Below are 24954 nucleotides of genomic sequence, written 5' to 3' on the forward strand. Positions count from 1 at the left end.
ACATAAAAAACCGGAAGAGTATTGAGATTTTTTGTTTGGCTATACGCGTGTCTAAAGTCAATAACAATGTCTGAGCCAAATGAATCAAAGCAGCCAAGCACAAAACCAGCATCTGAATCTGATTTGTTTGTCAGTGCCATCTCCAATACAGCAGTCTCCTCAAGTTCGTCCCAAGATATGAAGCAAACAAAATCCGATGTGTTTGCCAGTCCCATTTCTGACACACCTAATGATTCTTTGGATTCCCCTCAAATATCTAACAAGGAAGTAAATTTAAGCACAAACAATGACGAGCAATTGAATTTTACAAAAATCCCAAAACAATCTTCCCATACGACCAAAGATCAGTCCATACAAACACAAGAAATATCTTTGGAATCAATTACCTCCACCACCACATTCAATGGCGAGGAAGATGAAGAAACTCAAATATCAATTCAAAATATTAGTTCTGAGAATTTTCAAAACTCTTCTCTATTACATGAAAGCAATTTATCATTGGTTGATATACATGAGGAATTTCATCGCCGTACCATTTATAGTCCTCCCCAAGAGGTTCAAACTTTTACTTCACAACAATTTCACAATCGTAATAGGCGTGTCAATTTACCATTGCGCTATAGTGTTGACTATCATCGAATGGAACAACGGTACTCACCGAGAACATTGGCAGAAATCTACGATGATGAGTTGTTTAGTTACTACGATAAACATGGTGAATCGACTCGCATCAAAATTAATCACAAAGAAGGGGTAATGTGCTTAACAAAAAATTTTCATTTTTAGTTCTCCAAAATATTTGGTTCATAAGTAATTCACAAGCTCATTATTATAGCTACTGAACGTACAACTACAAGTTCGATTGTTCATTAGTTTTTGATTAGTAATAGTTTTTGATAGTAACTCGGTTCTATAGTTTTCAACTCAGTTCAATAGTTTTCAACTAGTTTCTTACCTCTTACAAAATACCTAGTTCTTTACTGTATGTCATGTTATATCTTACAGTAATATTTCCTTATCTTCAATTGCTTTAATAATAGTTCATTTTTACCAGCTTAGTATTAAATGTATTTCTCTAGCTCACTATATGTTTGAATTGTGAGGTCACAAAGGAACTAGTTCAATTGAACGATTTCTTTAAGCGAATGTATAAATTAGGTTAGTCTATAAGTTCATTTTGGTTCATTAACTGAACGAAATATTCATCATATTTCTCAAGAATTCAAACAGTACTTAAAAACTGTAGAAATCAAAAATCTATTAACGAACGATTGATTAAGGAACTAAGAATGAAGGAACTAGTTCAGTCACATGCACTGAACTATAAAAAGTGCTCTTTTAAATGAACTCTAAATTCTGTAATTATTCAGTGACTGATTAGATGTGTAGAGTTTTCTGTTGACAGTATCCCTGCAACTAGTTGCAAAACGCACTAATGGTTCCTTTTCAATATTAATTCTGTGCCTAGTTAATATTATATATGTACAATACTAGGTTCTTGACAAATTAATATTTTTACTAGTTTTTTCCCTTATTCAAAAGTACCTAAGTTCTCAAGTTTTTCACAAGGACACTTATTGTTCATCAGCTGATAAAACATTCCTTTGGTTCACTTAATGAACCAAACTCACGGACGCAACCTTCTTTCCCTTTTACATATGCGTCTTGTTATACAATAAGTCCTTTCTCACTAGTAGCTCCACATCTCACTACCTCAGTCTGGACCCCTTAGAGTTACCAATTTAACAGTGTGTGTCTGGTTCACTAGTTCCTAAACTGATACGGTTCACTTCTTCACTATTTGAACACTTAAAATTTCCTACCTGGTTAATATAGCATCAGTACAAGCATAGTTAATTTTAGTTCCCAAAATCAAACTTATTACATTGTAGTTCTCCCGCCTATTAATGACATCCACCATTGTAACTGTTTCTTCCCTAGAACTCTACTAGTTTCCTGTCTTAATAATAATTGTCCAATTATCCACTCTAACTTTACAGTTCCCCAACACACAAATAATTCTTCTGTTCACTAGTTTCAGTTCAATATTTCCCCATTTCTAATAATTCTTCATTAAATTTTATTTTACAATATTTCCATACTTAACTGACACTAGTGACTCACGGATCGATCTTTCTGGTTCATTTTCTAGAAAGAAACTAGTTCCTTCGCTACTTATAGTTCCGTATTATAGATAATTCATTTGAATGTTTTTTTCGTTAACATATTTCCGTGTTGACTTTTTCAACTAACGGGCTGGACCTAGTTCCGATCGTTGTTCCTCGAAATAGTTCGAATGAACCAGTTCGTTTCCGGATCTGGAAAAGTTCGTAGACGAATAGTCTCTATAATTCTCCGGTCAATTCCCCAATTCAGAGGAAACCTGATTTTACAATATTTACTACTTCGGTAATTTCCCCTTTCTCGGAATAGTCCATATCTCAGCTCACTTTTTTCCTCCTCTGAAAAAATTCATAGACAAAGAATCTGTAAAAATCAATAATTCCCCTGTTAATGCCCCAGTTCAGAAGCAATTCCCCAAATCTACAATATTTTCTGTCACTTAATCTATATTGCTATATTTTGTTTCCTACCTACGCAGTTCTATTTCGAAAGATAAAAACCGGAGTATCTCAATTTTTTACCACTGATAGTACTCTAAAATAATACAAAAAGTATTAAGGGTGAATTGTAAAAATGTAATTGTGTTTCATTTATTTAAGATTTTAAGTGACCCCGGAATGCCCACATAACATTTACCCGGACACATAAACTAATTATGTGCTAACCCTTTGGTTCACTAGTAATTCGACACTTCGTAATCCAACTCTAACTGTAACGACAAGTTTCCTCCGGCTGCTGAGATATGCTCGCGGGGGCAGGGTTCATCACAGAAAATTTATATTGAATTGATCGAGAGTGAAAAGATTTAGAAACATAAACTGACACATAAATTCCATATATTTACATTCTTAAAGTCTGCAACGTCTGGATCGGTTCTGCTACTGATCCAGTACGCCTGTTGGTTCACATAGAACTGAAGACGAAGGAAGGAGGAATTGCTGATTGTTGCGATCTGGAAGAGGCTCTGGTCCCTGCTGCTACATTCGATATCTTCGACATTTTTCAAGGTTTCACTTTTCTTTAAAGCCAACGACGGTTCTTTATTCCGGTTTGTTTGAAATGACATTTCTTTAAAGAAAGGCCCACCACGGCTCTTTATTTCAGTTGGGTTAAAATCACTTTTCTTTGGATAAAGATCAACAGCTTTATTTCGATTGGGTTAAAATCATTTTTCTTTGAATAAAGGCCAACGACGGTTCTTTATTTTGGTTTGTTTGAAATTACTTTTCTTTGGAGAAAGACCTACAGCAGCTCATGATTTCGGTTTGTTTAAAATCACTTTTCTTTGGAGAAGGACCCACGACGGCTCTATATTCCTGTTGGGTTAAAATCACTTTTCTTTGGATAATGGCCCACGACGGTTCTTTATTTTGGTTGGGTTAAAAACACTTTTCTTTGAAGAAAGGCCTACTACGGCTCTTGATTTCGGTTTGCTTAAAATCGCTCTTCTTTGGTTAAAGACCAACCAGGGCTCTATTTTCGGTTGGGTTAAAATCACTTTTCTTTGGAGAAAGGCTCCTGATTTCGATTTGCTTAGAATCACTCTTCTTCATAAATACGGTTCTTTATTATGGTTTTATTAAAATCACTTTTCTTTGTATAAAGCCCCACGACGGTTCATAATTTTGGTTTGCTTCAAATAACTCCTCTTTGGATAAAGACCAACGACAGCTCTTTATTTCGTTTGGATTAAAATCCCTTTTCTTTGGAGAAAGGCCCACCACGGCTCTTTATTTCAGTTTGCTTAAAATCGCTCTTCTTTGGATAAAGACAGCTCTTTATTTCGGTTTGCCTAAAATCACTTTTCTTTGTATAATGACATGTATTATTTCGGTTTGTCTCTCCCAGTCGACTTCCCCACGTCATTTGAAATTATGATGAAAATATATCACCTGACAATAAAAATCATTATCTCATTATTATAACATCATTCTAAAAGCAGGTCTTATGTCTATGTAAAAAATTATATACAGCCTTATTCTGAATGTCAATTCCACGTGAATTTACTCGCACTTCCCCTTCGTCTTATTCTGAACAACATTTTTGTGTGAATTTTTCGCATTCTCGCTTTCGCCTTATTCTGAATGAAGTTCGAAAGCGAAAAAATCCGCTTTTGGGAAAAATTAGGTATTCTGGATTACAGGGAGTAGGAGAATGAGATGAAATTTTGTGCGAAATTTTTCGCTAATAAATTCAGAGTTGACTACAAAAACATAAGTAATAAATATTTTTATGAAAAATATTAACACAATACTTATTCTATGACGATTTAGAATATTATAAATGATAGTAAGCAAATATATGTGGAAAACAGCAAATAAAATGCCTTTGGAAATCCTATTGATAATGATGCCTGCTGAACCAAATATTGCCAAGGAATGTATAGAGGTAATAATGAATATTTAAGTCGAGTTTGATGCATTTTGAAGGCGAAAAACAGACATTTTGGGTGAGGATCTGTCTCTCAAGAAAAAAAATTATAGAAAAACCAAATTTGCCTAATGAGCCGCTTAACAGTGAAAAACTTAAATAAAAATTATGAAACAACACAAAAAAAAAACTACAAAAAATATTTTTTTTTCAAAATTATCGTTTGTATTATTTGAAGGAAGAAATAAAGGAGTAGGAGAATTACAGGCCACTTTAAGAATTTGGAGAGATAAAATATCGAAATTAAATAAAAAGGCACACAATTATGTGCCTGTTTTTTTGCCATCATAAAAAAATGTTATTTTATTTGTAATCTATTGTAGTTGTTGTAACAAATTGCATCAAAACAATGAACAGCTGTTTCACATGTCATATTGTAGGTTGCCATATTTTCAAACTTTAATTAATTTTCTTTTAATTGCAAAGCATTTATAAAGCAGATTCTCGATATTTCACATTTGTATTATTATAAAGTTTAAACAACAATAACAAGTAACAATTTTTAATAAAATAATCAATAAATAAAATATTGAAAAATATTACACAATTAAATTACAATGGGGCAACACACATTACAACTTAAATTACAATATGGCAACACACATTACAACTTAAATTATAATATGGCAACACGAATCTTTTTTTCAACCACCATTTTCGAAAACTCGAATCCGCATCTCGCATTTTTTGCGTCTCCCTATTCATTTAGAATAAGGCGAGAATGTGAAAGCGAAAATTTTTGTACATGCGAGATATCTCCCAGCGAATATCCAGAATAAGGCTGATAATTGATTAAATAATTTCGTTACACAAGAAAGAAGGCCTAGAGGGCTTCCAATTAGGGATAAGTAAATCGATTTTCGACTAATTGATTAATCGACTTTTTGTATTGAAAAGTCTAAAAGTCGAAGTCGACTTTTGATCTTTGAGAAAATCGCAAAGTCGACTTTTCAAGATCGACTTTTGGTTTTCTTTAGAAATACTTGGTTGATTATCACAAATCCGAAATTGCCCAAAAATTACTCATTCCAGAACTTTATTTCATCTGTTGACAACAATTCTTATAAAAAAAAATTAAATTTTTAGTCAATTTTGATTTAGTTGGTAAAAGTCGAAAATCGATTTTGAACAGGTTTGACAAAATCGAAAGATCGAAAAGTTGACTTTTTAGTCAATGGCAAAAATCGAAAAGTCTAAAAATCGACTTTTTGATCAGAGGCAAAAATCGAAAAGTCTAAAAGTCGACTTTTGGGCTCGACTACGTATCCCTACTTCCAATAGTTATTGATATAAGGCTTAATATAGTAGGCAATTTTCCAAAATAAAATTTTTAACTTAAACAGTTCTTATAATTACTAAAAGTTCGCCCTTTTCACGACTTACTAAAAGTTACACAGCATTCATCGCGAATGTAATGATAGTGTAATTCGATACTGCTCCTTCACTGGATTTTCCAGAACTTTTTCAGACTTGAACTCCCCAGGAGTAAATGTGTAAATGCTATTTATTCGTTATTTTTTAATTTGGCCCATTAATACTACGTATAAGTGTAACTAGTTAATTTGCGCTTCCTCCTTTAGTACCCCAAGTGCCTCAGCTCACTGATCGTTCTCTTGCTTTCAAGTACTTGCTTTCTTAAAAAACATTTCAATTTACCCTATTTCCAGATACTTTGTTGCATTCTTACCGGTCTGGCCATTACATTGTTAGTATTAATTGCAATTATGTTAACCTTATCCGTGGAACCCATTGTTCGAATCATAAAAGCTCTCGTCAATCCAATGGAGTCGCAGAGCAGCAAGAAGGTCATTTAAATAAATCTACAGATTATAATCTTTAAATTATCCAATATTAAATCTTCTCAAATTGAAATTCTGTGGCTAATAAAGACATTGTAATTGCTATCAAATTGACCTGGCATTTGGCAAACGCAGAACTTGCTGTCTTGTGGTCAATTACAAGAACTCCATTACCTTGGCACTGTTCTCGAATGCAATATGAATGCATTGCATTCGGAAAACAGCTGCACTGATAGATGTGCGAAATTTTGTTGGATTTGTTTTTAACGATTTTTTGTGTGTTTAATTTTGTTGCTTAGATTTTAAGGAATTTTTTAAACTTTATTGTAAAACTAATTTATAATTGAATCATAAATAATAATTTATTGTTTTTTATTGATCATTACAGGTATGTTTCCTTTTTGCCATATTTTTTTATGAACCAGCGTAAGTTATCCTAAGTTCCCTTAATATTTAAAAACCCCACTTCCTTTACCCGACATTGAACTACGTGACCACTGAACATGCTTCCCTTTATTTCATTTAGAACAAAACCTCCCTGTCGTCAAATGAGTAGCTAACTACAAAAAAAACCAATTTAAAGTTAGCTGGTATAGACTGGCTACAAAGCCACTACTACGCAATGCAAAAGAAATGTATGAAAATATCGGCGATCGGCCACCAACGCCGTTCAATTTAAACGGCGTAAATTTTAATGTACGCCTTGGAAGTGTAATTTTGTAAACAACAAATCCCGCGTTTAATTTGTCGATTGAAAGTCGTTTGTTTGTTTGTGAATAAAGTTTTGTGATTTTATCTAAAGTTTTACAGTGAGTTTTTAATTAAATGTAATAAATAATGTGGTTAAATGTAATGTGGTTTGAACACACAATTTTTTTAATACAGAAGAAAAAAAGAAACATGAGAAGTGCGAGTAAACGACATTTGAGGCGGAAAATAATCGTAACGACTATGTAAGTTTCCTAATAACATTTCTGATTTTGTTTATGTATCCATTAAATGATTTCTTTTTACTCCACAGATAAATACAATGAAAACCATATTGAGAGGACGTTTGCCAAAAACCCTCACAGGGATAATGGCAAATAATTTGTGCATGGACATAAATTTAAAGGGAATCCATGGAAAAAAACGTTTGAAGGACTTTCCTTATTTTTATGGTGTTCTAACAGGTAAATTTGAAAAAATATATATGATTTAAATCTAAAATCATGTACACATTTTCATACATATTTCTCATTTAAACAGATGCCTGCCGATCCCTTGGCTCTGAGAATGTAGATGCGGATCTACGCAACGCCCTAAAAATAATCAAGAAGCGTTGCATCCACTCTAAGTGCATCAAGAACAAAATAACTAAAACTAATAATTAATTTAATATTTTTAACAATTTTTTTATTCAAAATACAAATGTGTAAACTATTTTTTTTACATTCCTAAGATTTTTAAACCCAATTTTATTAATTTTATTTTTATTATTAAACCGCAAATGTTCAAAATATTTATAAAAATCTTTGTGATAAATGATGTGATCCTTGTTATGTTTTTTATATTAATAAATTGTTGTTTTATAATAATGTAAATTTTTAAACCTCGTTTTATTTCAGCAAGATACAAATAGTGGCTTTTCACCTAACGTGCAAAAAACTAACTTTTCTCTGACTACAATTTGACTTACAAATAGTTAGTTTAAAAAAATTAACTGAAAGCGTATTTAAACAAGTAGATATATAGCTAACTGCAAAAAGTTAACTATAAGTTAACTGCTGGATAACTGACTATAAAGTTAACTGAAAGTAGTGCAAATTCGGACAATTGACTACTTCGTAGGACATCACAATGTAAAAATAGTCAGTTGGTTACAGGTAAAAAAGTCGATTTATCAACCACTACTAATTGAAAAAAAGTTAGTTTTCAATTAGTTTAAAGTTAGTTGAATGTACGACAGGGCTGTAATTATAGGTTGTTAAAAATCGTTATATTGTAAAATTTCGCATTCCGACAAGTTTACAAATCCAATCGGCTACAGTATCGGATTCTAGGTAACCTTCAACCAAACTCATGTCACCAACAACAACTTTAGTTTTGTATTGTATTTCGATTCGTAAAAAATCTGATTTTTATTAACCCAAACTACAACTACAAGTTGCAATAAAACTGTTGCGATAGCATCATCTCCACGAAGTTTTTGACCGGTTATGGCCGTTACAGAATGCTTGACAGTAACGGCAAATGGGTTCATTCAACTTGTAAGAAAAAAAACTAAATTCTGTTGAAGGTAATCAAGTGAATCTTTGGTTGGACTTCTTCATTGTGAATGTTCAAAAACTTCCATTCTCTGGCTCAAGGAGACATTAGGGTGGAGAGTGGCTTTTTTACTAATGGGAAATATGAAGATAAACATAAAGGAAATAAAATATAACAAGAAAAAAACGTGACATACCATCGATCAGGACATTAATATGCCTGATATGTTAGGAGAAAAGGAAAATCAAATACAGTAGACCACGGATATAAGAACACCCAAAAAAAATCGAGAAATTAGTTCTTATGTTTGTTCTTTTTCTTATATGAATGTATTTTATATAGTAAACTGTTTTCTTGTATGGGTGTAACGTTTTCTTACGTCCGTGTTTTTCTTATATAAGATGTTCTTATATCCGTGGTCTACTGTAACAGACTCTCTGATTGGAAAATATGTTGGCTGAATTAGGGACCATCACCAAAACGTGGACCATGTTCCATACCAAACATCCTAGGAGTAGTACGCCCTACGTTAAATGTAACAATTTCAACAGACGGACATAGGAAAATGAATGCATTGCATTCGGAAAACAGCTGCACTGATAGATGTGCGAAATTTTGTTGGATTTGTTTTTAACGATTTTTTGTGTGTTTAATTTTGTTGCTTAGATTTTAAGGAATTTTTTAAACTTTATTGTAAAACTAATTTATAATTGAATCATAAATAATAATTTATTGTTTTTTATTGATCATTACAGGTATGTTTCCTTTTTGCCATATTTTTTTATGAACCAGCGTAAGTTATCCTAAGTTCCCTTAATATTTAAAAACCCCACTTCCTTTACCCGACATTGAACTACGTGACCACTGAACATGCTTCCCTTTATTTCATTTAGAACAAAACCTCCCTGTCGTCAAATGAGTAGCTAACTACAAAAAAAACCAATTTAAAGTTAGCTGGTATAGACTGGCTACAAAGCCACTACTACGCAATGCAAAAGAAATGTATGAAAATATCGGCGATCGGCCACCAACGCCGTTCAATTTAAACGGCGTAAATTTTAATGTACGCCTTGGAAGTGTAATTTTGTAAACAACAAATCCCGCGTTTAATTTGTCGATTGAAAGTCGTTTGTTTGTTTGTGAATAAAGTTTTGTGATTTTATCTAAAGTTTTACAGTGAGTTTTTAATTAAATGTAATAAATAATGTGGTTAAATGTAATGTGGTTTGAACACACAATTTTTTTAATACAGAAGAAAAAAAGAAACATGAGAAGTGCGAGTAAACGACATTTGAGGCGGAAAATAATCGTAACGACTATGTAAGTTTCCTAATAACATTTCTGATTTTGTTTATGTATCCATTAAATGATTTCTTTTTACTCCACAGATAAATACAATGAAAACCATATTGAGAGGACGTTTGCCAAAAACCCTCACAGGGATAATGGCAAATAATTTGTGCATGGACATAAATTTAAAGGGAATCCATGGAAAAAAACGTTTGAAGGACTTTCCTTATTTTTATGGTGTTCTAACAGGTAAATTTGAAAAAATATATATGATTTAAATCTAAAATCATGTACACATTTTCATACATATTTCTCATTTAAACAGATGCCTGCCGATCCCTTGGCTCTGAGAATGTAGATGCGGATCTACGCAACGCCCTAAAAATAATCAAGAAGCGTTGCATCCACTCTAAGTGCATCAAGAACAAAATAACTAAAACTAATAATTAATTTAATATTTTTAACAATTTTTTTATTCAAAATACAAATGTGTAAACTATTTTTTTTACATTCCTAAGATTTTTAAACCCAATTTTATTAATTTTATTTTTATTATTAAACCGCAAATGTTCAAAATATTTATAAAAATCTTTGTGATAAATGATGTGATCCTTGTTATGTTTTTTATATTAATAAATTGTTGTTTTATAATAATGTAAATTTTTAAACCTCGTTTTATTTCAGCAAGATACAAATAGTGGCTTTTCACCTAACGTGCAAAAAACTAACTTTTCTCTGACTACAATTTGACTTACAAATAGTTAGTTTAAAAAAATTAACTGAAAGCGTATTTAAACAAGTAGATATATAGCTAACTGCAAAAAGTTAACTATAAGTTAACTGCTGGATAACTGACTATAAAGTTAACTGAAAGTAGTGCAAATTCGGACAATTGACTACTTCGTAGGACATCACAATGTAAAAATAGTCAGTTGGTTACAGGTAAAAAAGTCGATTTATCAACCACTACTAATTGAAAAAAAGTTAGTTTTCAATTAGTTTAAAGTTAGTTGAATGTACGACAGGGCTGTAATTATAGGTTGTTAAAAATCGTTATATTGTAAAATTTCGCATTCCGACAAGTTTACAAATCCAATCGGCTACAGTATCGGATTCTAGGTAACCTTCAACCAAACTCATGTCACCAACAACAACTTTAGTTTTGTATTGTATTTCGATTCGTAAAAAATCTGATTTTTATTAACCCAAACTACAACTACAAGTTGCAATAAAACTGTTGCGATAGCATCATCTCCACGAAGTTTTTGACCGGTTATGGCCGTTACAGAATGCTTGACAGTAACGGCAAATGGGTTCATTCAACTTGTAAGAAAAAAAACTAAATTCTGTTGAAGGTAATCAAGTGAATCTTTGGTTGGACTTCTTCATTGTGAATGTTCAAAAACTTCCATTCTCTGGCTCAAGGAGACATTAGGGTGGAGAGTGGCTTTTTTACTAATGGGAAATATGAAGATAAACATAAAGGAAATAAAATATAACAAGAAAAAAACGTGACATACCATCGATCAGGACATTAATATGCCTGATATGTTAGGAGAAAAGGAAAATCAAATACAGTAGACCACGGATATAAGAACACCCAAAAAAAATCGAGAAATTAGTTCTTATGTTTGTTCTTTTTCTTATATGAATGTATTTTATATAGTAAACTGTTTTCTTGTATGGGTGTAACGTTTTCTTACGTCCGTGTTTTTCTTATATAAGATGTTCTTATATCCGTGGTCTACTGTAACAGACTCTCTGATTGGAAAATATGTTGGCTGAATTAGGGACCATCACCAAAACGTGGACCATGTTCCATACCAAACATCCTAGGAGTAGTACGCCCTACGTTAAATGTAACAATTTCAACAGACGGACATAGGAAAATCGACATATCCAACATAGTCTTAAAAATGCAGACTGCACGCGCCCTCCAAAAAGACGTCGTAAGGTTTTAAATCTAACTCCGACCATAAAAAATCTATAAACTATCACACCTTGAGTTTGCGGAGGCCCTCAATAGTAATTTTGCAAAGCATCGTCATTTACTCGATTTGTTATTGTGTCCGTGGATAGAAGAGATAACCAGTAGAGAAAGAAAGTACCTGCGAGTGTGAAATAGTGATTTCTAATTATCAGTGATTAACCAAATTGAAATAAATAGCCCTCATGGGCCTATATATAACGAAAAGCGATTTTAAAAAAATCCGAAACAGAGTCGTCATGGGATTTATACAAAGAAACGTGATTTTAAGAAAACTCGAAATAAAGAGTCGTCATTGGTCTTTAAACAATGGAAATTGATTTTAGGAAGCCCGAAGTAAAAAGCCGTCGTGATTCTTTATATAACGAAAAGTGAATTTAAGGAAACCCGAAGTAAAGAGCCGTCGTGGGCCTTTATAGAAAAGTGATGAAAACTAGGAAATCGTCGATGCTTATATCGAAAGTAGCAACAGGACCGGAACCTACTTCGGATCGCCAAAAACCCCAATCCACAGTTCCTGTAATAACAACAGCCGTACCGGAGCAGGTACAGCAGACATTGCAGAATTTAAGTATATGAAATTCGTGTATTACTTTAAGTTTAAATAAAGCGAAGTATTCTGAATTTGAAAGCTAAAATACATATTTTGACTCTCGGTCACTTCAATATGACAAAACCTATCCCCGTGAGCGTATCCCAGCGACCGGAGGACGCTTGTAGTTACATGGTCCATTGTGATCACTCAAGAAGACAGAAGGAGAGTTATGTAGGGTAGACAGAGTTTGTAGAAGACAGAAGCTAATAAAGAATTAAAAAAAGAGAGTATGTATCTAACTGAAAATTCGAGTATCGATGATTGTACAAGTTTGGATAAAACACCCCCTCATGTTTCTGATGATGTTAATCTATAACATGGTTGCAGGTTCCATGATTGAATAGAAGTTTAGACGGTGGAAAGTGAACACCCACTAATCTATGTCGTCTGCAGGAGATGCTCGATTGTCTTTGTCTCCTCCTCGCCCGGATATAACAGTGCCCAGTAATAACTCCCGTTCAACAGTGAGTTTGATGTTTTGGCTGACAGAGTCATCCAGATAGATCTTAACACATTGCACCTAGGTTCGTTGTGCCAAAGAACGCCTCAGAATTCCGGAAAAGGTGACAGATGATTGTGACAGCGATTGTCACATTGTCATGGTACCCAACACAGCCGATAGCATTTAGGCAGTGTTTCCAAAACTGTTCTACACTCGATGACGACCTTAGACTTGATATTACAGGATTTGATGGCTTTAAGGCAATAGTGGGCAAAATTTCTCTTAACAAATTGTTAAGGGAAAATAAAAACATTAATTATTCTGCGGAATTTAATTATTTTAATATTTTTAAAACATGAATACATACCAGGAAGCTAAAAAATATATTCATTAAAAAAATTTTGGACATTTTTTCATTATTGTTTATTTTTGTTTTAACATCAAAAAATTTTAAGAGAACGCATCAACGCTGGTGTGCAAGTCTGCCCAACTATGCTTTTAGAGCAGCTTGACAATCCACAAAGATAGTCACCGGTTCCACGATTTCTGCATCCATACTTTTCATTATTTCTGCTGTCATCCAAATCGCGGTGATTTTAACTTGAAAAACACTACAGTTACTATTCAACTTGTAAATAAACTCAAGGCCTAGACTTTCACAGTAAACACCAGCCTCTGTACCTTCTTCCATCTTGGATCCGTCTGTATAAAAAGGCAGGCCAGAGGAGGCTTACTACGGTTCCAGTCATCTCTCTATATACATCGTCAAATATCAGGACTAGTGATATATAATCGCATTGCGTTCAAAGCTGTTCCATTTATGGGAATCGAGGCTGCTCTTTGTACCTTGTCTAGTCATTCACATTTTGGAAAATAGACTGTCAGGTGAGGTGTAAGCCTATTTTTGGCTAGAGTTGTGTTGTTCCAGAAGAAACAAGTTCAAAGGAACTATTCCAAAGGAACGATCGGTACTAGCACCATTTCTTTCGTTCACCTAGTACCTTTTGATCCAGTCATTCATTTTAGTTCTCGTTCACATATATATTTCCTTTTGATGCAATCGTTCATGTTGATTTTTGCGAATTAAATGACGAGCCATGAAATTTCCAACTCTACTTTTTATTGAGCATTTTTCCTGCTTCGCTGGGATTTGAACCCAGTTTGTTGTCTGGCAAACTATTCAATGCACTACGCCTCAGCTTAGCAACACAACCAACTCAGTTACAACTATAACTAATCTGAAGATATAACACCCAGATTCATGCAAATATGGTAATTTCTAATCGGAATAATTGTTTTATTTATTTATTATTTTTTTTTAATCTTGACTTCTAATGGAGCCACGCTAATATTTAAATTATCGTTAGTTCTAAAAACAATATATTTCCAATTACAAGCAATGAAGTTCAACGATGCGATCAAAATTATAGTTAATTATACCATAAACGAATCGTATACATACATAAATATGAACATGTCACGTTATCTAATGTTTTATACAAAAACATGGTTTTTAATTCTGATGCAAGCTTATAGTTGGCATATTTAAAATTAGCGAGTTTAAAATAAAATTTGTTGCGCCACATATTGATTAATTAGTAGGATATACGAATGGCTTTTAATCTATTTGGATCTGATTCTACCAATCTTTTGCAGTAAACAGGATCAATTTTTCCCCTATTCTTCTTTCAACCCACGGCTGGCATGCAGCCCCAAACCATTACACTTCTTTCGCCGTGCTTTACTGTAGGGCGAAGATTGTGGCATCTGAGTTCTTCATTCGAATTTCTCCAAACGTACATCTTTCGATCCGAACAAAAAACATTAAACTTTCTTTCTTCGGTGAAGCACATTTCTAATAGTTCGAGGCTAACGTCTATCTTTAGGCTTTCAAACATTAGTTTAGATAATTTTGGTGCACATAGTTCTGTATTTTACTTTTATTTGATGTATTATTTATCGCTCATCAAAAGGAGAAAACTTTTTCTAGTTGCCCTGGCTTGGGCTTATTTTGCACAGAATTGCAATATTGTGGTCTTGTAATTAAAAGAAAAATAGTGCTCATATTTTTTGGTACAATCGGATTGCATTTTTCTTAAATACTACTTATATTAATCTCACAGTGCACATGGAGGGTTATTTTGTCCCTACATATAAGAGTGTTTATTTATTTTTGGAATCTATCGAAGTTCTGTAGCCTTTAAATTAGTAAGATCTTTAAGTGATTTCGCGATACCCTTCCGATACTATTTCCTAAATTATTTTATCTACAGTTAATTGTTTACATTGCACATATATAACCAGTGAGATAAAATAATAATTATTATTAATATATAAAATAATTAGTATTCTCGATGTAAAATTTCGGCGATTTTCCCCTAATTAACAATTTTATTTAATACCCATTTTATACGCTTAATGTAGGAACAAGCTACAAATCTGTAACAAAAATTTATTTATTTTTCTAATTGAAGTACAATCTAATAATATCTATGCATTTATTAAAATCCCACCTGTTTCTGTATATTTATATTATGCACTAAATTTATAAAAACAATATAAAAGTTCATGTTCTATTTTAAATCATTTATGGACTTAATCGATTATGTCACGAAACCAAATTTATTTCAACTCATTCCATAGCTAAATTGATTAGAATTCTTCAAGAACGATGTCTAAATTTCAAAATGCAAAACACTTTTTCTTTGCTGTTGGTCAATTTGCATTTCTTCAAGCACCTGAAAAACACTGATAAGCGATTATTTTGTGATACTCCGTTTGTGCGCGCATGGGGTAACAGTGCTATCGCAAGTCATCGATTCTCAAGTGGTTAAAAAAAGAAAACAAATTGTGCCACTAGTGTTTTTTATTGTACCATATAATTTATTGGGGATATTTCTACTTTAGGAAATAAATATGGTTGTATTCGAGTTGGCTGGGGACCATACTTCATATGCAAATCCATATCAAAGAAGAAAATATTGACATTATCGTTGGAATAATACTATCACCTGTGATAAGCTTGACGATTAATCTTTTGTGATAAGTTGTTATTTTGTTGTCACACGTAAAATTAGATTTGCATAAATTAATATTTATATATTTATAATTAAGTCAAATAAAAAATGGGGACAATCTGTCTGGTGAACTTGAAAATAAAAATCGAAGAGAGTTACACGCTAAAAACCTTGGCATAATTCTTATGCAAATTGTATTAAATTACTCTTTATTTGAATAAAGGGTATATAATAAATTGTGTTTTGAAATTAAAAAAGGCACTTGGAGCATAAATTCTGTTCATTTGTTAGTGCAGAAGGTGTTGGAGACAGCAGAGTTGGGCAATTTAGTTCAAGGAGCGGATGATCTTTGAAACATCGCAGTCAATGGGCTTTGAAATATGTCCTGCAACGGTTGTACAATTCGATACATATATGTTGTTAATCAGCCTATCGTTATAAACGAGAGTCGTTTTGGAAAATTTAGAAAAAAAAATCCCCGACTTAAAATTGTTCAGTAATACAAGTAAATTATATTTAAAGGACGTTAACAGTATTCCGAATTTCAAGTTATTTTCCTTGTAGTTTTAATTTCAAACCGTTTAATATAGCAGATATATTTGCCAAAAATGCTAGGTCGAAGATGAAATTCTAATTTTTCTTTAAACGTGTTCCGCAATATTATCTATTTCCAAAAATTCCCTTACGTCATCCCTTAGATCGAATAATCTATTTAGACTATGTCCGCGACTTAACCATCTTACTTCCGTGAACATTTTCAAGTTATTTTTTATAAAAGTGACAAACTTCCTATAGGTTAGAGACTGATGCCCTCCACAAATACTCCTTACTATTCTGTCAGCAGTTTTCATGTAAAAAACTTAGGAGCTGAATATTATTATTTAACTGTCCAATAAAACCTTACAACTATAACATTTTCAACATCAGTGAAAAAACCAGCTAAATTTTCCTGTTGCGTGAGCACACATAGACTTGATTGTCAACATACTTTCCAATATATTGTATTCTTTATCTGGACATCTTATAAAAATCAATAATTGACATACTTCATTTATGTTCGTACTCTCGTCGGACCGTTTGTGTGGTTTTTACTATCATTCCTTTATCATAATTACCATCCGAAAATGACCTGATATATCAACGGATTCACTGAGCGTAAGAATGCGGGAGAATCGGCAATCAACTGATTCTTCCCTGGATAACTGTTTCTCAAAATAAAGTTCTACGCGCCATATAACGTCCGTCAGAGACAAATATGTTGAATTTACTTTCATCACTAAATACCACTTTTCCTCAAAATTCAATTTCTTCTCTTTGTGATTCTGAGCAAAGGATAGCCGTTTCTCTATATTTATATCCGAAATCATTGGTTTCTTACTGCTATACTGCCATGAATATGATGGGATCTGAAAACATTTGGGACACTCTCATAGTTCATATATATTTCTAGGTTTTAAGGAGTCATTAATTTTGGGAGCCGATAAATGGGGATTTCCACGGTATTAACAAATCTTAATATCAGATTCAATTGGAAAAGTCGTTGCAAAAATCATTCCACTGCAATGTAAAAATGTGACCAGAAGAAGTAAATATTTAAGTAGTCGGATTCGTTGCATACCCAAAAATACCTCTTCTCCGCTCCCCATTAAACAAATATGTATACAAAAGCCGGAAAATACTTCACAAAACTTACAGCCCTCTATATTTTTTTAAAATTCAAGCAAATGCTCAAATCATTCATATTTGATGATGTACTTAAAAAAAAATATAGGAACAGATGAAAACGTTATTCAAATGCTCAATTAAATGTATGATTGTTTTTAATTTTGTTTAGACAACATCAAGAAAAAATGTAATAAATTTTGTAGTATAATTAAATAAAACTGGTTGCAATGGACTTTGAGGGAATTTAATTATCAAGCTAGGTAAACAGATTTAGATATAAACATACCATTTCTTTGTTGGACTTCTAATCTGTCTTAATTTTTGAGTACATTAACAAAAATTTTGTATTTTGTCTAATGCGAAAAAATGAAATAAAAACGAGTTATTAAACATGGCTATAATAAGAATACAATTTTTAATGAACTTTGTGCGGACATGGGAATTGTAAAATTCTTTTAATGGACTTCTATAAATGAGTGTGATTAGATTATCTAGTTATTTAATGATGGAAGGGAAGTTATATAAAGTTGGTGTTTATTCTATAGCACACTTACAATTTAAATTGCCCTGTTTTAACACAACGCGATGGAATTCCGTTTTATATATATCAAATAAATCCTCAACAAGTAGGTTAACCCTGTCAAAATACCATTTTATAAACATAGTATTGTATTTGAAATTATAACGTGCAATATTTTTTGACATGCGCTCTTCAATTTGTTGGCAACTCTCCCTTGTAACGTTTTTGTATTAGGCCCTCCATCAAAGCAAGTCTCCATCACAGTTGACAAATATAGTATGAAATATATTGACACTTTGTTGTTGCATTCATAAATCGACGACAGTAGTGGATATTTCGCCACTTTCATAACAAAAACATAAGATTTTGTGTCATCACCGTGATAAATATTTAATTAACCCTTACAAACAAACAACTTTCGGGACTACTTCGCAAATAATATTTCACCCTTAGCAATTTCACAATCTCCAGGAACAAAAAAATCATCCAAACTTCTTGCGAAAATTCTATAGCAATTGTGAAAAAGGAGCCAACAGGATACACACTCATAGCCACAGGGGCATTAAGTAAACACGTCTCACATACCCTTTCTGTGCAAACAAAACAAATCGAGTAGGAACGAAAACAACAACAACAAATCGTCGTAACATGATAATAAGAAATTTTTTATTTCGCTCAAGCAGCATTAACTATTATCTACCGATACGTCGTTCGCCGCATACCATTTTGTGACATCATTTGACTGCACGTCGTTATCGCAAGAAATTTCGTTCTACATCCCAGCCAGCTGCGACATCACAACACAATAATAATAATTACGGTTATTATAGTGGTCAACCTTATTACATATCAGTAAGTTACAAGAAATAAAGTGTGTCAATTTTGAATAATAATAATTTTGAGAAGCATATGCATGTGAGGAGGTGATAAATTTGGGACTGACATGTGTTCGAATTGCTATTTGTGAATGGTCATTGGGGACATGACATTTATATCCTCGCCAATGGAAGATGTTCATAAGCGGTATACATATATCGAAAAATTGACAAAGTGTTTTTAACCAGAACACATCATTTGATTGGGTTTCAGTTCTATTGAGCCGGGAATACTTATATCCGCCGTGCTCACTAGCGGGAAAAAGTTTAATGAGCATTTTGCACACACGTATGGAAAAAAATCAACAGTGTAGTTTAAGTAATTTGATTTCAAATTCGGAAAAGAGGAAAAATTAAATCGACCAATATGTTTAGTTATTCTAGTCAATAGAACATTCGATTCCTCACAGAATAGTGTTAAGTTTTAAAAGGGAAAAGCAAAATTAATACTTAATTTAAATATTGGTTTGGAGGCGCTAAAATCAATGCAATGCTCTTTGGTTATCAATATTTAAACGATTTAATTTCAACATATCGATCTTAGTTTGTACGATGTTACGAAGCATTAAATAAATCAATATATCTTAAACTTCACGAAGTAACAAAAAAGGCAATTAAAGCCAAAAGTTCTGGCGAATCAATATGATTATTAACTAAATTATTGTATACCCAGTAACAAAATTAAATAATCTCAATTTGTGGATATAGTAAAAGAAGAGCAAACTTAGTGAACTGTTTTTGTATTCCTTCAACACGAGAATTATTATGAGATATATGACATAGGTCCCAGATTATAAAAGTATATTCCAACATTGATCTATTAATCGATGTACCGTTATTTTTTTGCCGATTTATTTACAAATTCATTTACATTCAAACAATTTTTGAGCAAGTGAGGATCGTAGCGATGTAAAAAAGGGTAATCATAAGAAATTAAAATTATATAAAACTGTTGCAAACAAAACCTAAATGTGGACGTCCAAAAAAGCTTTCTCGAAGGTATGTTTGGCTTATTGTTAAAGACCCTATGTTAGCAGCAGGTATTAGATAATTTACCGGAAAACTTGTTCACCCTAAAACTATTTAAGGAGTATTACATGACAATGACTTTCGAAGCAGATTCCACCTATGAAATCCATTATATCTTACACAAGTGAAAGAAACGTTAAGTTCGGCCGAGCCGAACATTGGATGCCCTCCTACCTATGGTGGACAAATACTTCAAATAAAAATAGAGGGAACATACCGAAAAGTGAACCTATACGATAATTCTACAAACCAATTTATGTAAACCATTATGTACACCAAATACAAATTTCAGCAATTTTTAGTGAGGATTTTTCATAAAACCCCAATGCGTAGACTGATACTAATAACGCATGGTAGAGTATATTTAGATTGCAAAGTTATATGAGGCTATGCCTAAAGGGGGACCAATATTGATTACAAAGTGTAGGAATTAGCGAATATTTGGGGTTATCAGTATATGAGTGTTATGCCTAATTAATGACCGATATATGTCAATTTCGAACCCAAAATTTTAGTATTGTATCTCCATTCTTTCCTTCAGGAGGTATCATTATATGGAGGAGATGCCTAAATGCATGCCAATATATTTCAATATCGTCAGGTTCGAGTTTTTTGTCACGATATCTTTAGAAGGCAAAATTATTATGACAGATGGCTGAATCGTCGTAAAATTCAACACTTTTTAGAGTAAAAATTGGATATTCCGTGTAACGACTACCCACATACTATGGCAGAATACGCCTATATGGGGACAATCCCAACACACGGAATAAATCAGATAAAAAATTTAATATTAAAAGGGGGTTATATGGGGACTACCCCTAAAAGGCGGCGAATATTAATAAATTACAGCGAATTTGGTTTGAAAACGCGCTCAAGAACCTCAAAATACCGAAAATTGAAAAAATAGACCTATATTTATAATTTTTAGTGGAGAAATTTACAAGAAATCAAAGTGCTAAATTACAAAGCAATAAATAACAATTCAGTTGCAAATGCGATCAAAACCACTAAAATGCCTAAACATGGACCAATATAGCCATCATCGAACTTGACCTGCCTGCAGGCAAAAGACAAACCTATGCATAATTTCAGCACCCTATGTCAATTCCTTCAGAAGATAGCGTGATCGTAGATCGTCTTAGAATTTTACCCTGATCAAGAATATACAGTGGTGGTCACAGAATTAAAACATTTACTGTGACAAACATTTTTTGATCAGCCCTCGATTCGTTTGAAGTATTTTTGAAATTTTTTTAACTCAGAACACTTCGATATACTGCACTTAAGAGATTTAGTGCGAAAATAGAAAATTATTGCATGCAATTTTCCATAAATAAAGGTTTTTATGAAAATACATCGATTTTGAAGTGGCCATTTAATTAAAACATTGTGTGATTTTTTACTTTACTGTATTTTTTTTGAAAATATTTTTTAAAGAGCTCTTTAATTTAGTTAAATTATGTAAACTAAGCACTGATAGAATCATTTTCAGATAAAAATATCTGCAAAAATCTGTAAAATCTATCAAAATTGCCAAAAAAAATTGTACAGTACACCTAACATTCAGAAAACACCCTTATTATAGAAAATAAAGGTCCGAATGCACTAGAAATTGCTAGAATTAGTAAAATACAATTAATAATTCTCAAAAAGAATAAATATTTGAAATAAAAACTCAAAAAAATGGAATTAACCTAAAGGAACGATTCAATTTCAATAGCCTTTACTAAAGAAGGCCGGAATATTTTTGCAGTATGTGAGAAAATATAGATTGATATTGGTATTTATTATATCAAATCAATTGTTCGAGTAGTACAGAATATATTTTATCAAAAAATATATCAGTCACAACAGAACGAACAGAGATCAAGGCCTATGTTGACGAGTAAAGGTTTCTGGCACACAGCAGCATGATTGATGGTCAACTCTTAACCCTTAAAATAACATGACAATATTTTTCCAAAATAATATTTTATGAAGAGAATAACTTCCACTTAATCTATTTTAGTATAAAATTAGGAAAAATTTTACACTTTGACAAATATTTGAAGACTTGTGTTGAACATCAAAAATACTGCTGTGTGCCAGAAACCTTTACTCGTCAACATAGGCCTTGATCTCTGTTCGTTCTGTTGTGACTGATATATTTTTTGATAAAATATATTCTGTACTACTCGAATAATCGATTTGATATAATAAATACCAATATCAATCGATATTATCTCTCACATACTGTAATAATATTCCGGCCTTCTTTAGTAAAGGCTATTGAAATTGAACCGTTCCTTTAGGTTAATTCCAATTTTTTGAGTTTTTATTTCAAATGTTTATTCATTTAGAAAATTATTAATTGTTTTTTTACCAATTCTAACAATTTCTAGTGTTTTCGGACCTTTATTTTCTATAATAAGGGTGTTTTCTGAATGTTAGGTGTACTGTACAAATTTTTTGGCAATTTTGATAGATTTTACAGATTTTTTCAGATATTTTTATCTGTAAATGATTCTATCAGTGCTTAGTTTACATAATTGAGCTTAATTAATGAGATTTTTTAAAAATATTTTCAAAAAATACAGTAAAGTAAAAAATCACACAATGTTTTAATTAAATGGCCACTTCAAAATCGATGTATTTTCATAAAAACCGTTATTTATGGAAATTGCATGCAATAATTTTCTATTTTCGCACAAAATCTTTTAAGTGCAGTATATCAAAGTGTTCTGAATTAAAAAATTTTCAAAAATACTTCAAACGAATCGAGGGCTGATCAAAAAATGTTTACCACAGTAAATGTTTTAATTCTGTGACCACCACTGTATATACTCTACAGGGTCGTAAATGAACATTTCGATGAGTAACAAACCGAATGACAAAATTAATATACCCTCCATACTATGGTGGAAGGTATAAAAACACAGGTGGATACTTTTAACTGTGACTCACTGTATGTATATAATTATAACAAATCAAAATGATACCTTTCATAAAGAAACATTTATGTTTATTATTAACAAAATTGAAAAAAAAGTTTTATATATTCTGAATGTAAACTCATTCTTGATATACTGTAGATTTGGTCTATCACCTCAGTCATGCATACAGTTAAAGTTCACGTTTTCTTGTCGAATGTTTAATATTATAATAGTTTGAGAATTTGTCAACCCAGTTGAACATATATATGAGAAATATTGGCAATATTGTGGGATTTCCAGTATATAAATTATAAAGTATAATTATGTTAAACATACGAATATTTTATTTCCAAAACCCTACCACTTTTCCATTTATTACCACAACTTGTCCCAAAAAAATATGTATAATTTCGTTTCCACCACACACAAACTAATTGTATTTCTTCTATTCTCTTCTTTTTCCCCACAATTAGCACGGACAACAACCACCGCCTCCACCACAATTGAATGGCAATGGTAGCGATAACAACAAAACATCGCCCGTTGTTATCGACATTGATGTGAAACGTAACGGTACTGCCGACAATGACAACACAAACCAAGTTGCCAGCGATCGTGGGTAAGTTTATTGCCTCCATGGGCTTTTGTTTATACATTTTTTAAAAATAATTACCATTAACTAACTACTAATTAAAATATTTATTAACCATAATTATTAACTAACCAAGAAAAAAATTAATTAGCATGCAACAGTGTTATTGTTTTTCTTTTGTGTTTGTTTCATTAGTTATTAACAACAACTAATTGGTAAGCAAAAGGTAATTTATTTTTATTCGCATTGTTAAAAGGGCTGTGTGAGAGCAAATGTAAACAAGAGAGAGTAAATTTAAATTGGTATAATGAAGTATGTTGCCATATTACATGTTGACAATTTTCCGGGCAAATTTTTTATTTGGGGGCTATGTCAAAAATTGGACATGTATTAAAATGTATTTGCTAATAAGGTTTTTAACCCACCAAGTATCCGGAATTCCTATTTAAAAAGCTAAAACAATAAAGAAACGAAAATTGGTCAATTCAGTTACATATATGAGGCCCAAATATGGTATTTTAATTAAAAATGTCTTTTAAAAATGTTCACACGTCGGGATGCATTTAAATTTCTAACTTTTAATTCATCATTAAAAGCAAATACAACTTTTAACAAACCAACAAAACAAACTCATGGAGTCATGCGTTTCAAATTTGTTCATAAATTTGCCTTTGACAGTATTAAATTGAAATGGAAATATCGAAATGTACGCATATCATGTGTTCAGTGGCAAAAATTTCTAAATCAAATATATTTATACATTTTTGAAGTTCCCTGCCTCTAAAACTTATAAATATAAGATGTAACAACCATGGTTAAATCTTGAGAGCAATGTTCAGCTTTACAAAATATATTTTGTTTAATTTATTGAAAATATGCCAATCGACATACCTACAATTTTATGAAATTTGTTTTTCATATTATTTAAAATTAACAGATGAGTTCCAAATTATAAAGGGTTGCCATCATAAAATTCTCAAATGAGACTATCTTCTGTAATTATGCCATGGTTAAAAATATAATAATAAATAAATTCCATAAAATGTTACGCATGGCGATTGGCAAATTTTCAACAAATTAAAAAAAAAATATTTTTTCTAAAGCTCCACATTGTTCTCAAGATTTAACGTAGAATATTGCAATTTATATTTATATATTATACAGGCAGGGAACCTAAAAATAATAAATATAAATGATTAAAAAAATTTGCCACTGGACACAAGATTTGCGTACATTTCTGAGGAGGATATTTTCGTTTAAATTTTGAAAGGTGAATGTTGTCAAAAACAAATATATGAAAAAAATTAGAAACATATGATTGCATGAGACTAACTTGTGCCATGGTATTTCCCTTAAAATGTTATTAAAATTTGTATATCCTCCACCATTGTATGGAGGGTATATTAATGTTGTCATTCCGTTTGTAG

The 24954-nt window shown here is 32.0% G+C and overlaps 1 protein-coding gene across 1 annotated transcript in view; it reads left to right on the forward strand.

Moving 5' to 3' along the window:
• Positions 1-24954, forward strand: part of LOC133338839 (long-chain fatty acid transport protein 4) — an 89514-nt gene that overhangs the window by 34023 nt on the left and 30537 nt on the right. Inside the window, exon 2 of the mRNA XM_061546949.1 lies at positions 23409-23554. The gene's annotated coding sequence lies outside the window, so the exon portion shown is untranslated. The remainder of the gene's footprint in view (positions 1-23408; positions 23555-24954) is intronic.

Source organism: Musca vetustissima, unplaced genomic scaffold (assembly GCF_032173495.1).
Source record: "Musca vetustissima isolate MV318-11 ecotype Yass unplaced genomic scaffold, APGP_CSIRO_Mvet_v1 utg278, whole genome shotgun sequence".
In the NCBI taxonomy this organism is placed as follows: Eukaryota; Metazoa; Arthropoda; class Insecta; order Diptera; family Muscidae; genus Musca; species Musca vetustissima.